This window comes from Mercenaria mercenaria, chromosome 5 (genome assembly GCF_021730395.1).
Source record: "Mercenaria mercenaria strain notata chromosome 5, MADL_Memer_1, whole genome shotgun sequence".
Classification (NCBI taxonomy): Eukaryota; Metazoa; Mollusca; class Bivalvia; order Venerida; family Veneridae; genus Mercenaria; species Mercenaria mercenaria.
The window spans coordinates 54,521,160-54,533,408 of record NC_069365.1 but is presented as its reverse complement, the minus strand read 5'-3'; positions in this window follow the sequence as shown (position 1 = coordinate 54,533,408).

The following is a 12,249-nucleotide window of genomic DNA, read 5'->3' as shown; positions in this document are numbered from 1 at the left end:
TTTCAATGCACACATCTTTTTCGATGGATTAAAGCTTTTAAAGCTGGTAAATTATCTGTCAAAGATGATACCCGTTCTGGTAGGCCTAAAACCTCTGTTATCAAGGCAAACATCGCTGATATAACAGCTGTGGTCGAACAGGATGCGCAAACAATTCTGAAAAAGCGTTTGGACCTGAGAAAGGTTTGCGCTAGGTGGTGATGGGGAGCAAAAGAAACAATGCCTTAAATGTCCCCGAGAACTTTTGAAAACATACAAAGGCTGTGATAGTCGGATTATTTCTAACTTGCTAACACGTGACGAAACCTGGACGCACATGTTTGAGCCACAGAGAAGGGCTGATAATAAGCAATGGAAGCGAAAAGATAAAGAAAACGCCCCTGTATAGCCAAGAGAGCCATAAGTTCTTCAATTCTAGTGGGTCAGCCGTTCAAGTGCCTTGTCCATCTGGTCATACAGTCACTGGACGATTTTACAAGAACTCTGTACAGAAGAAAGAGAAAAACTTTTACAATAATAACGTCTAAGCAAAGGATGGTCAGGAGTCCATCGTATACACGTCAACGCCTCCTCTCACAAGTGCGAGGTTGTAATGTCTTTTTTTGGCTTCTGAATAGGTGGAAGTTGTAAACCATCCGCCTTATTTACCTGGCCTGAGTCCCTGTGACATTTTGTTTTATTTCCATGGCTTAAGAAAATGCTTTCTGGAAAGAAATATACGTTCAGAAGTTCTCTTGGCAGCGCCATTTATCAGTATCTCAAACACATAGCAAAAGAAGAATATTTAATATCTGCTTTCCGCGATTGGGTAAAAAGGTTACAAAAATGTGTTTCGGTAAAGGGGGGATACTTTGATGGTTTGTAATAAAAATAATTTTGATAAAACATAGCACAAGAAATCCGAACCCAATGACATAACTTTTTGCAGGACCCTCGTATAAGAACCATGGTCATGAAGAGGTAAATGTACTAACCCATTTCAATCGCGCATTTCTCACCTAAAACTCTTAGTTCGGTAAATGGGTACTATGCATTCATAAAAAGTGGTAACTTATTTTACATCGTGCACCAGTCACATTGTCTCAATATTTCATATAACAGAGACACGCTGCATATTTTATTATTTTAAAATTATTCTAATTGGCTGATATGTAAATGTATGTCAATCGTAGTTTAAGTACAAGTATAAGCTAGAATGTATACATGTATATACAAAATAAATCTGCAATGTGAATTAGATAAACAATACAAATGTGTACACAAAGATGACTTTGGTTCATCAGTTCGAGTTTTATCGTATAACTGTTAATATTTAGTATTCTGTCGTTGTTTTATTTTTTATTGTTGTTGTTGTTGTTGTTTACTTTTCATCTAAAAATGTGTGCACACGGCCTTGTCGTCTTGACCGGAAGTTCATTAGGGAAATACATCCAATCATCCAAGTTTTATTTCTGGAATGTTCACGAAAGCATAGATTATGCAGAGTGTCTCTGTGATATGACATATTGAGACAATGTGACCGGTGCACGATGGAAGATGAATTACCACTTGTTCAATATCCAAAGTACCCACTTACCGAAATGTGCGCTTAAGGTGAGAAATGACTTGATGTGGGTTCGAGCCTCACTCGGGGTGTTAAATTCTTCATGTGAGGAAGCCGTCCAGCTGGCTTACGGAAGGTCGGTGGTTCTACCCAGGTGCCCGCTCGTGATGAAATAATGCACGGAGGGGCACCTGGGGTCTTCCTCCACCATTAAAGCTGGAAAGTCGCCATATGACCTATCATGTGTCAGTGCGACATTAAATAAGGTGAGAAATGCACGATTGAAAGGGGTCAGTATATTTTCCCGTTCATGACCATGATTCTTATGGTATACGTAGGGGTAGGGTATAACGTGTGCAGTGATGTTTTTCTTTCTGGCCTGGTACAGGTGGATACAACTCATGCAAAATGATTATCATATAAACACAGTAGAATGCAGTAAGTCTGTGTTGGTCTAAAGACATTTCTTTTATAAATTTACACATCAATAGTTTCAATACATTTGCTAATAAATACATGGATGGTCGACAGATGTATGTTTCATCTTATTACTGTTCAGTGAAAAAACTAAGCTGAATAAACCAAACAATATGTTTAAAATGAAATAGAAAACTAAAAAGAAAATCTTAAATTCTGATCTGAATTAGTTTTTCTTCAAAGATATATGAATCTGGACCTTGGAATAACCACATGGAATAAAAACAACGACAAACTATTGACTTTGGCCTTAATCAAAACTAATAAAACAGCGTCAAACAATTGTATTTGAACTTAATTACAAGGAATAAAAACAACGACAAACAGTTACATTTTACCTTAATCACAAAAGTAAACACAATGACAAATAATTGACTTTGACCTGAAAAATAGGAAAAAAACACAACGACCAATAATTGACTTTGACCTTAATCAAAAGGTATAAAAACAGCGACAAACAATTGAATTTGACCTTAAACACAAGAGGGAAATACAATGACAAACAATTTACTTTGACCTGAATCGAAAGGAATAAAAACAACGACAAACAATTGAATTTGGCCTTAATCATATCAGTTAAACAGAATGACAAGCAACTGACTTTGACCTTAATCAAAAGGAATAAAAACAACGACAAACAATTGAAGTTGGCCTTAATCACAAGAGGGAAACACAATGACAAACAATTGACTTTGACCTTAATCAAAAGGAATGAAAACAACGACAAACAATTGACTTTGGCCTTAATCACAAGAGGGAATCACAATGACACACAATGGATTCTGACCTTAAGCAAAAGGAATAAAATAACGACAAACAATCGATTTTGGCCTTAATCCCAAGGAATAAAAACAACGGCAAACAATTGACGTTGGCCTTAATCAAAAGGAATAAAAACAACGGCAAACAATTGACATTGGCCTTAATCAAAAGGAATAAAAACAACGGCAAACAATTGACTTTGGCCTAAATCAAAAGGAATAAAAGCAACGACAAACAATTGACTTTAGCCTTAATCACAAGGAATAAAATCACCGACAAACAATTGCCTTTGGCCTTAATCAAAAGGACTATAGCCTTAATCACAAAGAATAAAAACAGCGAATTCGTAAGTATTTTAAAACTAGGACTGAAAGATCAGTATATGAAAGCAGGTTGTTTGTTTATCACAGTGTTACCCCTACCGGAAGGTGTCAGTTATGTTGGCTTATGAAAATCCTATATACATTGAACAGCATTACCTCCCGAAACATATTTTTTAGCGCCAGGCACCAGGCAGGTAAGTAATCGGTGACCATTATTTAACTAGCTGGCGGCAGACCAACCGGTCTCTCTTTAGAAGCAAAACCTGCCTCTGTCGGGGCTCGAATCTTCTACCACCCGATTTCGGGAAAAGCGCCTCATCCATTACCACTACAGCTCATTATATATACGTTCAAATGATTGATCTTTATTATCTCATTATAAAAATAGATACGCATGAAGGTAATCAGTGATAAGAAACTCTCAATAACATCATTTCGATTAAACGATACCTACTGAACACTAGGCCAGTTCGCTGCACGTTAACTCGATTACAATGTCACATATAGTTAAACCTCGGTTTTCCAAAGAAATTGCCTTAATTGCTCATAATGCCTTTGTTAAAAATCTGGCTTACATTTTTTCCGTTATGAACATTTTAACATATTTCGTGTTAAATCCTATTTACCACAATTGTTTCTCTAATATTTTTCAAAGTTTTAATACTGATGAGCAAAGATTAATTTTTATTATTTATGCATAACATCTATTTTGTATAGCTGTGACATCTGTTTTTAACATAAAATGTAAAGCCTTATGTAACTTTAAATTCAATAAGGCGACTGTTGCTGTAATACAAAAGCAGGCTGACAAAACCGAACACAGGTCGGTAAAAATTGTTATCAATACAAAAAGTATAGCCACGTTAACTACAATTCTAATGACAGAGGATGCTTAATTTATAGATGAAAGCAAGGAGACAATGCCAATTCCACCGAAATTTTAATTGATATATTAAAATATGGAGACAATTTTAATGATACCAAATGTTTAATTTATACGTTAAAGTATGCAGACAGTTGTAATTATATATGTATTACAGCAAGAAGGGAATTCATTATTTATTGTAATAATACATTATTTTTAAATAGTTAGATTAACCCCGGGTAGTAAGAAGGGTTTTTAGTACCGTCAAAAGCATTGGATAATCCTGTCTGGAATGCAACAATATTGTTTCTTTACGTATTTCTTTTTGTTCAATAAAAGCACTATTGTCCTAAATAATGAGAAAATACACACTAGAATAAAGCATTAGTTGGGGACTTAGTGGCCGGAAGGTTAAGGTCACTGACTCCTCACCGCTGTGGGGTTTTAAACCTCGCATTGGTTGAGAAATCTTTCATTGTGTCGGTGTAATGTTAAACCTAATAGATAAACTGGCACATGAATCTCTACCTCTGTAGGTTGTTCTATCGTTGTGTTCAGAAATGATAAATGACTTTGTGAAATCAAACGAAAATCAAATATCAACCTTTATTAAGAAGTATATACATAATTCTGCACTCGATTTCATTTAACAGAAGAGAAGCTATTAGAAGCTATTATCTAAGATTGATATTAGACCTCTGTATGTACATAAATTAAATGCCGGAATCTCTACAACCAATAAATATAAAAATATAACACAGTTCCATATTAGATAAACAGTAATTTTATTAAAATACAGAATTAATTTGTGAAGTAAAACTCTGATTCAACCTTAAAACGAGAAGTTAATGCGTCTAAGGCAATAAATGTATTTTATTATTAAGGATCAGTTTAACTTTCTCACAGCCACAGTTTTGAAACTTTACATATCAGTAGTCTTCAAAACCTTACTTAAAATGAGTACCTTTTTTGATAAATAATTAAATCTGAGTTAGTGTCTAAATGACACACAAACAAACATTAATAATGATAATAAATGTTACTTTTACAATGTAGTTAAAAATAGCAGCATAATACAACAACAAAAAATTAACATCGTTTCCTAGAAATTAGAATACAGTTTACATAATAATAATCGATAGCTTGCAGTAAAACTTTTGCTTGTCCACAGTAACCGTTTAGAAGAATAGTGGCTCAATTAATGGTCACCACCGAAAACCCATGATACTGGCGACACCCCCAGAAAGTTGTTAGTAATAGTGCAAGATAGACAAGACGCTCTCTTTCCGCTAGCTTCACGTGTTTTTCAGCATGTCAGTTGTAAAATCGAATGTTAGTTATTGTAACTGAAGCATATATAGGTGGATCGATTCACGAACCCTGGTTTTGTAGTTAGACAATGTTACCACTGAATCACTACTTCGACTCTAATGTGATTTGGTACAGCAATCTTTAAGCTGTGAAAAAGTTTTAGGCCAGATGGTAGTTTTAAAATTTTGAGATAGAAACTATACAAAACATAAATCTTTATTCAAACTTACTTCAACAAAATCAGAACTTGACTAATAAGCATTGTCTACCTTGAAGGATTTAATTATGTGTATTTTACGGATATGTACCACAAAATGCTTTAAACATATATGGGTAGAACATCCATATAGCCTCATCCTGAAGAATAAACATGTGACAAAGTTACAGGACAGTGTAAACAAAAGAAACACCGTCAGGCGAACCATTAACACGCGTACTCGTTACAGAAGGCGTAACATGTAAACATCAGTATTTCAATGTAAAAAAAAAACAATATTTTACAAAGTACACATTTTACCTAAATTTGAAAATAAAGTACTGGTTTCGTAGGACATAATATATACAGTAAAAAATATAAACAAATACAAGGATTCATAAAATAGATCATATTTTTGAAAAGAATATATAATATATCAGTCGACTATCTGCATGCCCCTTCTTTAATTAGAATCACTATACTCTACTATATTGTAAGTATTAAACGGTATACCAGTGTATAGTGAATATAATCAATAGGACATGAATATATTTCGCAGATCTTTTGTGGCAGACTGAACATTAAGTAACCTTAAAATTGATATTTATAAAATAATTATTTGTTTTCTTTGTTTTGTTTTTGTTAGGTTTAACGTCGCACTGACACAATGATAGGTCATATGGCGACTTTCCAGCTTTCATGGTAGAAGAAGACCCCAGGTGCCCCTCCTTGCATTATTTCATCACGGTTGGGCATCTGGGTAGAACCACCGACCTTCCGTAAGCCAGCTGAATGGCTTCCTAACATAAAGAATCCATGCCCCGAGATAGGCTCGAACCCACATCGATGAGGGGCAAGAAATTAGAAGTCAGCGACATTAACCACTCGGCCACGGAGGCCCCTTTCATAAATAATCGCTACAAAATAAATACATACTAATACTAAATAACAGAATGTATGTTAAAAAAATATCATACAATCACATACGAAAACTTGTTATTCGTAAGTATATAGAGCGTACCATAGTTTATCTCAGAAAATAAAAGTGATCTATGAGATGTTATATTATTTGTACATATATAAATAATTTCTTTTTTGATTTCTTACCATTTTAAATAGCGTCAAGCGCACTTTGGCCTCATTACAAAATGACAGTAGTAATCCTTGTCAACATAACACGTAGGTAATGTTATATTTCGAACTATTTTACTCTAATTCATTTTCCTATTAAATGTCAAAAATACAGTAACAAATCAAAGTCCACGTTAAATGGACTTTTACATCGAAAGGGCGTCCGTGTCCAGTGTTAGTGGTCGTTGACTCTGCATGCTTTGCTCGTCACAGCTGCTGGTTCAAAACCTCGCTTCAGGTGAAGACTTCTGTGGAAGAGTGATTACGGTCGCTGACTTCTAATCACTTGCCTCTCAACGCTGTTGGTTCGAAATATCGCCTGGGATGTAGACTTCTCTCAGGAGAGGCAGGCATTCGGCTTGCTTATGGAATGTCAATGGTTCTTTCGGGTGCCAGTCTATGTCTGAAATAGTGCCTGGAGGTATACCTAAGGTCCCCGCCTTTAAAAGCTGGAAAGCCGCAATTTGACCTTTAATTGTCGGTGTGACGTTAACTGAACAACATCCAATTATAATATCGACACATTAGCCGGAACGTTGGTAAATGTATGCGTCAATTACCAAAGATAGATCGAACCTTCAGCTAATCTTCTTAATCTCCTTTCAAAATTTTGATGAATTCAGCAAGACAATGTTCAGGTTTGCAATTATCTAAAATGAGTTTAACGCTGTGCTCTATGTGAACACTATCACAGTCTTCTTCAATAAAAAGTTTTTTACCTGCCATCACCTTTCTTAGTTTATATTGAAGGGCGTCATTAGTCTTACATATTTCTTTCACCATATCTTCTATGTTACCGTCTAGCCAAAAGAAGATATCGTTTGACAAGAGTTCTTCCCTAATATTTCGCCAGTCCTCACGTTCTCTCACGGTTTTGGCTTTTTCTTCTTCTATTCGTTCATCTTTATTGAATTTCTTTATTTTTTGTCTAATTCCTGAGGCAGCATCTCTGTCAACAAGACAAATATGTTCCAGTTGAAGCTTTTTTGATATTTCTTGACAAAAGTAAACTTTATCTTTGCCATTCATTTTGATAAATGTAAGTTCTGTAAGACGTTTCTTTAGCTTGTTGCAAGCTTCTTCATCTCCTTTGAACAGATTCTCCACTATCCTACTTTCCCCTGTCAGTATTTGGTGCCTGACTTCTGTGAAGAACAATAATTCAGAATCGCCCTCGAAAAAATAGAACTCTCCTGGCAAACAGAATATCAGATATATGGTCTGATGTCAACAATCTTATTTTCTTCATGTTGGTATTATCCCCATTACAAACAATCGATCTGCAAGATATCACCTGACATTCTGTGCTGTGGCGCCTGAAGACAAAACAGTCTGGTACCGTCCAGGCTGTTATGAGCGTTGTGCTGTGTGTCGTTAGAATCACACATTTTTCATTCTTCATCTGTTTCATTATCTGAGCCATTCTTTCTATGAATTGAGGATGCATTCCCCGATTCGGTTCTTCTAAGATAAGCGTCCTGTATTTGTTACTAGACATGAGAATAGCAAATATCTTTGCTTCCAGAATCCCCTCTGGAGTTTTCAACAAAGCATATTTCCCCCTAGGTAAAGAAACTTTGCCATCTTTAAGCTCAAAATGGTATTCTTCGTCTTGCGTTATTTGTTTGAAAATGTTTTGTTCTTTCTTTTTGTCAAAGTTTCCGTTCTTGTCTTCAAGAAAACATTTAATTATTTCACATCTACTTTCAGCTTCCGCATAATTATTTTTCCGTTCTTTGAGATCTACTCGTTTACTCTCAGACCATTGTATTGGTCCTATTGCTCGCAAAGGAAAAGTAAAGACAACATTACTTGATAAAGACTCTAATAATGCTTTACATCTGTCCGTGCCTGTTGTAGGCTTTGCGCTTATGTTTCCAAATACAGATTGGATATACTCGTCGGCATATTCGCTATCTAATTTTCGTTTTGTAACTGAATCCATAAATTCGATGAAATCGGTACCGTCAATGTGGCCTATGTTGAAGATCTTCATTTCAGTTTCACCCTGAGACGTTTTGGATACATCAACAAAATTAATGCACATTGGTACATTTTCTGAATTCCTTTTACCCATATGTTGTTCTGGAGCAATGCCCTCTCCGTTATTCTCATCTAGGCTCATCGCTTGGCTTTCTGATTTGCTTTCATCTGAATTAATGACTGTGTCGTCTGATTCCATTTTTTCTTCGATTTGTTGACTATGAAATTCATCATTTACGTATTCATTGTCGCCTACTTCCTCCGATTTAACGCCACTTTGTCCCATATTGTCAGGAAGAGAAATAATTCCGCACATAATATGTTCTCTTTCTATCGGATTCATTTCAAAATTGCAAATGAAATATGACAGCTGATTCGAATTAGGTGATGTCGAAACTGTTGTGCTAAGCTCTGATTTCAAGCAGCGACGAATTCCTTCCAAAACAGAACTTTAACCGGATCCATTTTCCCCAATAAATATAAAAGGTCCATCACTCTGAAGATCAAGAACCTGATCATCCTTAAACTTCACAAAATTCTTAAAACAAACTGATCTGAGCATGGCTAATGACACAATCTGAAATATTGAGAAATCATTCTAATTATCATATTTGAAGGACATAACTGTAAAAAGGTGTTATCTCTATTACATAATCTTAAAAAGTGTTTACATTAAAGTGAAGTTAGTGTATGGTGGACATTTATCTCGAAGTTCACTTGTAATGCGACGGCCGTATTCAGATTATGACATGATGAAATGGTTATTTCATTTTTATCTTTTCAATGTAAACGTTACATTAATTAAAAAACAAAGACAAATATCAAACAGGGAATGCCACGTACCAAAAACGCAGCCTCCCCAAAACGAAACACACAGCACGCAGACGTGCACACCACAAACACACACACATACTCGAAATATACGTGCACACCACACACACACACACACACACGCACACATACACACACACACACACACACACATACACGCACGCACGCACGCCCGCACGCACGCACAAAGGAACACAGTGGGGCACCGCCTTGGAACGGTCAGTGGCAAAAACACCACTGGGGAGCTTAAACCGGTTTATGGTGCGCACCCAACCTCACTCTTACCCCCACCATGTTCTAAAGACATGGGACAGTGTAAATAAAAGTAATCCCCTCCAGGTGAATCTCTAACACACGTTATGGAAACAAAAAGGCATGGCATGTAAAATACAAAAATGCTCGTGTATAAATATATAAAAGCAAACCTTAAGAACCAAAAACGTATGTACTCAATGCCTTTGCAGAAGACAGAGCAACAAGAGAAACACCCTTAAGGGCCCGACGAAACAGGCAAGAAGATCCCTTACCATGCTTAATTTCTATAATGAACTTGTCCATTTTCCAATTTGGACAGTATCATTAACTGTTAAAAGGGATGCTTACCAAAAAGATAGTGGCTGAATAGTGAACAGTGCAGATCATGATCAGGCTGCACGCAAAGGCAAAAGCAATGGTGTCCAGCATGGTAAGGATTAAACTTGATCGTAAACCGTGCTATCTTAAAGGACGTATTAATCTCCAGTTTCGTTTTCATTTCCAAAATATTCCGACATGTATAAATGAGGCAAGGACCCTCCACTACCTGTATGGAGAAGTGGTTAACGCTTATCATGCTGGACACGATTGATTCTGCCTCTGCAACCAGTGAAGATTATGTAATGCAAGGACATGTACAGGGACATTATTTCGTATGCTATCATTAATTTAACTGTTTCTTATCATATTGTACCTACAGTACTATCAGCCTATCAGCCTATCAGTAACCTTTATCAAGTCGTTGATGTAAAAGATAAAACATTTAATGCGCAATAAGCTGTCAAGATAAACGTTTAAATCAATTAAAATTAATTTCCAATAAGATTTGCCTTAGGTTCAGTGTATATAGAAGAATGCTGTCAAACAATAAGGGTCACAGAAAAATATATACAGTATATATATATAATTTCATAAGAAAATATTTCAATGCCTTTCAGAAAATTGAACAAAATTCAGCAAAATGCCCCCTTTTTAATCAGATTATCACTGGGATTATACACGTTTTTATGTATTAACGTCTGCAGGAGCCCGCGGGAAGTTCACAACATATCCCCAGGGCTTCTGCAGACGTTAATACACAATTATTTTTTTTAAACGTGTATTGTCGCTATTCTGGCATAAAAAAACACGACACAACGACAATTTTGTTGTTTTCATGTGATGACTTTACGATTCTGTTACAATTTTTAATTACCATTCTGTTGTTCTTGGAAACGGTAAACATGTTTTAAATATCCATAACCGGGGTCCACAAATCAACAACGATACCAAAAACATGAATTGAAGGTTTCGACAAGATTTTTTTATTTCTCGCTATTACAAACATGACATTACCCATAATTTTGCATATCACTTAAAAATTTGGTAAACAATTACAGGAACACAATTTCAAGAATAATAACTTTACATTCGAGTTATTTTGAGTACGAACTAATTTCGAGTACAGATGAGTACGAATATTGTGACAAGCTTTAAAAAATAGTATCTATGCAAGAATGAAGATTTATCATTAAATTTCGATAAGAAAATGATAAAGTTAACAAAGTATTTGGGGTTTTTTTACTGTTTTACTACCTACTGGTTCTTAAGTAAATTTGGTCAGACAAAACTAAATGCTGTAAAGTGCCATATAAAAATGTATAGGGTTGATTAGGAATAAAGATAATACTGAAATCTGATGGGACATAATGAAAAATAAAATTTTGAAAGTTTTGTTTTATAAATATCAATAACTGAAGTTTTAATATTTAATTTAAAGCCGTGACCACAAAGAATTACAACTCTTGCCTTAGGCACGTACTAACAAGAGGTGATATCTATTATAGTTTACATCCCTTGCAATTACACAATTGAGTGGAAAATGAAAATGGTTTTAGACACAATATCACAACAATTTTACAACGAAGACAATCAGGATATATTCATACGTGTTTGGTTTACCCTTAAAAGACTGCTTCAGATGTTTTGTCGGCTTATTTATGGAAAAAATCACTTTTAATAAGCCGATAATAAAATGAAATATCACTGAGTATATTATAGAGAAGATACTACAGTTTTGCTTGTATCAGAATGTCACATTTACGAACAGGTGTTGTTATACCTAACAGTATTTCATATACGTATAACGTATCAAGACTTCAACTGGACACAGACCAAGGCCTATATCTACACTGGAACAACAACTCAAGGTCTGAAGCTTCAATGTTAAGGTACTACTGCACTGGAGCAAATATCTGAGTTATAATAACTTCGTGAGTTATCAATGGCTTGTTCCACTTTACATAACCTCTCTTTGAGGGATGTTCCACTTTACATATCCTCTCGTGAACAGACGCAATCATACCAAATCAGCTATTATTATGTCTCTCCCCCCCCCCCCCCCCCCGCGCTTCTCGCCCCCCCCCCCCCAACCACCCCAGGAGACATATTATTTTTGCCATGTCCGTCCGTCCTTCCGTCCGTCCGTCCTTCCGTCACACTTCATTTCCGATCAATAACTGGAGAACCATTTGACCTAGAAACTTCAAACTTCACAGAATGGCAGGACTTATGGAGTAGACGATCCATATTG